Raw genomic sequence first — 6,082 nt, forward strand, 5'->3', positions numbered from 1 at the left:
ATCATGACTTGGTTATGTCAATGGCATCTAGCAGAAAGAGAGGATAGAGATAGTGCTAAGTGTCTTAGGATGCACAGGAGACCACTCACAACAAGGAATTGCCTACCCATCCCTAAATACTGTTAGTGTCCAATCTTTTTTTTTAAGAAATGGTAGACCAGAGAAATGGCTTATCAAGTAAAGATACTCACCGTAAAGACTACTGACCTGAATATGATTCCTGGGACCCACACGGTGGAAGGAGAAAAATCTCTCCTGCAAATTGTCCTCTGACACTCACATGTGTGAAGTGTGGCAGGTGTGAACTGTGGCAGGTGCATCCTCCCCCAATATAGTAAATAAAATGCAATTAAAACTTTCAAAAGAAATGGTAGATTCATCTCTAGTACTATTCAGAAACAGGTAGTGTGTGAAGCTGTGCTGACATACTCCAGGGACTTCAGCATAGCTAAGAAAAAACAAAGGCTTGAAAAGTGTTGCTTCTTTTAACTTTCTTGTTTTATTTGTGATTTTTTTTCACTGAGGTACCTTGTACTTATCATTTAATTTTTCCCATTCTTCCTTTTTCTCATTTAGACCTGAAATACTTGCACATTTTCTGGTAAAGTGATATGAAAAGTTCAGACAATAGAAGACAACCCCTCTTTTTCAAGATGACAACTGTTACTCACAAACCTCACAACACACATACATAACCAAAGAGTGAATGCATTCATTGCTGTGTGCACAGCTCATTTATAGAGCACTTTCCTAGGATGTGCGAGGTCCCAGAATTGATTCCCCAGCACCACCAAACAACCAAATAAATAAACAAACAAACAAGAGAATGAAAAAATATTCATCTTAAGAGTGAGTGTAAGAGGGGCAAGTTACATAGAAACAAGAATCTGAAAGAAGCACATGGGATTCATTTATTTTTCTAGCATTCACTTGTGTTTCCTTCACTTTCAGTTTCATTTATCTAAAGGCTTTCTCTGATTGCTTTGTCTGTATGTCTGTGATGTGCACAGGCCAGGGACTGAAAACAAGGAAAGCCAAGGGTTGAAAATAAAAACAAACAGAAATATAAGAGCCAACCTGTAACAACTGTTCATTCATGCTAATTGTTAGTGTATACTTGCTTCTAGATATGTTTGATGTTTCAGGTTCAGGTACCTATCAGCCTGGCCCTTGTGCCCCATCAATAGCTGCATGTAATGCTGACTAGCATGGAAATAAAGAGAACAAATCTTTGTATTTGCACCAGATAGTGTCCCTGAGAGTCCCGACCCTCTTAACATGCATTGTCTCAGTAATGCAGGTGTGAACCCAGAGCAGCATGATTAGGACATTTATGGGAATTAGGGTTTTGGGCTTTAAAAATATACCTCCATATATAGATATATAGATGGATAGATAGATAGATAGATAGATAGATAGATAGATAGATAGATAGATAGATAGATAATTTACTTACTTATATATGTCACAGTTCATATGTGGAGGTCAGAAGACAACTTGTGGGAGTGGGTTCTTCCCACCATCAGGGTTCTAGGAATCAAATTCAATGTCTCCAAGCTTAGCCAAAAGTGCCTTTGGTGGCTGAACTATTTTGCCAGTCTGGTTTTGTGTTTCTTTTTACTTGAAATTAGTTATTCACTAGAGTTATAAATGGTTAAATCAATCATTTGGTGAAATTTCATTAGTGCACCCTACCAGCAAATGTCACCAGCTTTCCACACACCCAGACCCATCCGATGTCTATCTAGCCAGGTGCTCAGAGTTCAAGTTCCTTTTTATATACTCAAGAATTTTCTGTACATGCTTTATTATACTTTAAAAACCTGAAGTACAAGGTACATAAAGAAAAGGGCATGGGTCTCATGTATACAACCCAGTGAATTTTGATCTATGTGTGCACCTGTGAAACCATCTGTCCAAACACGATGAGAATGTCATCAGCTTCCCAGAGGCTTCATGATATCTGGAGCAGCCAAGACTTGTTAAAAGAAACCTACTTTTTTGAAGCTTTGGAGTGGCTACAGTCTTATTTTTTTTTTTAAGTATCTAAATGCTGGTTTACTGGGAGCAGCTCTCAGCAGTTTCACTGGTCCTAAAGAAATGGCCTAGAGAAGTCACCATGCAGGGGGAGACAAAAAAGTGTGCATGCAAAGAGAGAGGGAGAGAAAGGAAACACACAAAAAAGAAGAGAGTAGGGAAACCTAAAATATCTAGATTATATAGCAAAGAGTCTCTGGGGGAGGGGAAGACCCCACCCTGCTCCTGGGCTGGAGAGTTCAGAGTAGAGGGCAGGGCATGCCAGACACTCCCTGAAGCAGGTGGGGACTGAGGGATGCTTAGAGAACCATGAGGTCAGGTCTTCCTTGGTTTAAAAGTCACCTCAGCTTCTTGTCCCGGGTCTGAAGCCCAACTTTTGTTACAAAAGACAAATTTTCCTTCCTTTAAAAGACCGAATAATGTTCAGGGGCTACACATACTACCTTTGTTTTTCATCCATTAAGCCACTGATGGATACTTAGATTGCATCTGTATTTTGCCTATTGTGATTACTTCTGTAGTGTATATAGGAATGTATATACCTCCAATAATCATTTGAGTTCCTTTGGGTATGTCCCCAGGGGGGAAAAAGTCTGAATCAACACATTGTCAGTCTCTTTTTCAGCGTTCGTTGTTGTTACTGATAGAGCTTCATCCTGTTTTCTATGACTGTACTAATTTACACAGACAACTAACATACCGAAGAGTTTCCTTTTCTCCACTCCCTTGTTAAGTAAGCCACTATCCTTCCTTTTGATAAAAGCTATTCAGCTTCCCTTTCTGCTCTGACAAAGTATCCTGATGAGCAGCTTAGGGAAGAAAGGGTTTGCAGTCCATCATACTGGGAAGACACTGCAGCAAGAGCTCTAGGGAGCTGGTCACATCACATTGGATCCAGAACAGAGGAGCCAAATGTATGTGTCCTGTGCTCAGCTTGAGTTCTCCTTTTCACCATCCAGGATCCAGCCCATGAAATGCTGCAAGGCACATTCAGAGACGGTCTTCTCATCTCATCTTCTCATCTGTATCACAATTCAGAAAATTCCTCACAAGCATTCCCATAGCACTCCACCTGCCACCCCACACCCTCCAGCCCAATTTGGACAGTTCTTCACTGAGACTCCTTGACAGCAAAAAACTAACCATCTTGATGTGCTTTTACGTGACGTTTTTGGTGTTCAAAATTCACTCTTCCATTCAGCACAGCCTAGAAAAAGCCACAAAGACAATCTTTATTATTATGAGGGACCATGTGCATCCCAAAATTTAATGGAGCACCTTGCTCACATTTATCTAGTTTGTTATACGTATCTGTCTTGGCACTTGGCTCCTTCATATTCATGGTGCCATCATCACCTCTCAGAGTCATTCCAGCTTTGCCTCCTCTGCAGCTGTGCCTTCCTTTGCTCATCTTGAGGCAGACGCTGCTGGTCTCTGAGTTCCTTCCAGAGATACTGCTCACATTACTGCATTTTCACTAGTCTGTTTTCTCTGTCCCTTGGCAATCTCCATCTTCTTGACAAAATTATGTTTATAAGACACAATGTGGAGCTTATTTCTTGCTCGATCCAGTCATTGCTAAGTACAGGGAATGTTGAAATTTCTTTTTTTATATATATTTTTAGTTATTATAATTTATTCACTTTGTATGCCAGCTGTATCCCCACCCTCATTCTCTCCCAATTTTCCCTCCCTCCTCCCTCATCTCTTTCCATGCTCTTTCCCCAGTCCACTGATAGTGGAGGACCTCCTCCCCTTCCATCTGACCCTAGCCTATCAGGTCTCATCAGAGCTGTCTTTCATAGTATTCCTCTGTGGGCTGAGGGGAGGTGATCAAAGAGCCAGTCACTGAGTTCATGTCAGAGGTAGCCCCTGCTCCCTTTACTAGGGTGCCCATTTGGAGACTGAGCTGCCACGGGCTACCTCTGTGCAGGGGGTTGAGGTCATCTCCATGAATGGTCCTTGGTTGGAGTATCAGTCTCAGAAAAGACCCTTAGGCCCAGATTTGGCTACAATCTTTTTTTGGTAAGTATGTTTTTATAAGTAACAAGGGCCATTCCTTTGCCCCTTTGCCCCATTTGCCCCTTTGCCCCATTGCCAGCTCAGTCACAGGTGAATTTCTGGGTATTTTCTACCTATCATAAACAGAACTGAGGTGTTAAGTATAAATCATAAGGCTGGAATCCTGCTATTTGGTATGGATTCAAATCTGGAAATTGCTGTTTCTTTTCACAAAGGTAGAGTGGCTTGCAAAGCAGCATTCTAATTTTGGCTCTGACACTTAGTGGCTTTGTCAGTATGGACAAGTCATTTGACCTTTGCAACACTTGGTTTATTTTGTGTACAAGAAATAACAATCTTTACTTAGAAACAGTTGTGTGAGCTGCAAATAGTTATTTAGTGTTCGTGGAGTGGTAACAGATCAGAAGGAGGGTTGAGAATTGGAATGAATATTTTAAAGTTTTCTGAACTAGAGAGATTTTCCTCCACTAATAACACAGTCAGTAATTTATCTTCCTAGAGCAAGAGTAGTTGATAGAATGTTCGCCTCCTTTTCATGAAGGTCCGAGCTTAATCCCCGGCACTGCCCAAAACAAGCATGGTGGCTCAACTGAAAGCCCAGCACTGCAGAGGTGGAGACAGGAAGACTGAAAATTCAAAGTCATCCTCAGATGCATAGTGAGATTTGTCATTCGTGATTTGGTGAAGGCCTGGATCTCTGGGGTCCTGGAACTCAGCTTCAAGACAGAGAATGGGGGTTCCATTTCTCTCAGAGGAAGCTAGAGCACTTTATAGTGAAGCCTGAGTGCACTAAGCCAGGTTGTGGAAAAGGTTTTCCCAAGTGTTACAGTTTGGTTCTTTTAACATGAGGTCACCAGTGACAATGGAAGCTCAGGCATTCCAAAGCCTATGGCCAATACCAAAGTGTTACAGCTCTTGGTCAAGCTGCTATGTTAAGCATGGCAGAGGTGCAGGCCCAAGCTTATGCTTGATCAGCTTTCAGCCAAAATACAGGCCCAGGGAGGCCCAGGCCCAGGGAGGCCCAGGCTCAGTGGACCAGAGGACAGGCCCTATGTGATGCAGCCCAGTGTTGGATAAATGATGAATTTCAGACTATCTTGAAGTGAGAAAGGAAGAACCTGCAAACCTTTATTCATGTGAACTCAAGGGCAATATAAACCCTGGGCAGAGGGAGGGATTTCGAGGGTGAATGTGTTTGATTCACTGGGGTCAAGGCGTCAGGGTGAGAGAACCAGGTCTGATCCTCTTCCCAAAGTCACCAGGAAATAGTTGCCCCTCACCCCCAGTCGCCAGGAACTAGGCAATAAGGTACCAATTACAAGAAGTAGATAATAAAGTTTCCTACCCAATGAATAGTCTGGAGGTAACCACAAGAATGAGAAGGTATCTTTTCTCAGGGTGGGGCATCTGTACCGGGCAGCCCATCAACCTGGTAGTAGAACTTTCATGGCATGGAAACACCTAACATTCCTGAGGTCTATAGATAGTTTTCTCAATGTTAGTTACCCACAATCACCTTATAACAAGCCTGCCTTTGCCAAATAATTGTGTAACTGCTAAGCTGTAATTTCCCAAACCTTGCTGTAAACCAATAAAAAACCCTCCTGCCCTTGAGCTAAGGGCTCTACACTCTACATGGCTGCATTGCTGACAGTGTGGGCCCGAGTTTGAGCTTGTAATAAAAGGTCCTACTGTGTTTGCATTGGAATTGGCTCCTTGGTGGTCTTTGGGGTCTATAAAACTTGGGCATAACGAGGGATACGTAAATTATCCTATCACAAAAAAGAAAATTCAGTACTTGATTATACTGGGAGGGGGGAGGAATCTCCAAGTACAACTGAAGGTCACTGATGGACTAAACTCCATAGCATGGTGGGCTGCTTCTAGGAATTCCTAGATACTTGCTAGAGCAGTTTCCTTATCAGGGGAAGGGTCTGGTCTATAATCTGCTCTGGGGGCCATGTGACCTCCTTACAAGATCTGGAATCACCCAGATCAGGGGAGACTTCAAAACCCTGCTGAG

The sequence above is a fragment of the Psammomys obesus genome, unplaced genomic scaffold, assembly GCF_907164565.1.
Source record: "Psammomys obesus unplaced genomic scaffold, mPsaObe1.curated_primary_1811, whole genome shotgun sequence".
Lineage (NCBI taxonomy): Eukaryota > Metazoa > Chordata > Mammalia > Rodentia > Muridae > Psammomys > Psammomys obesus.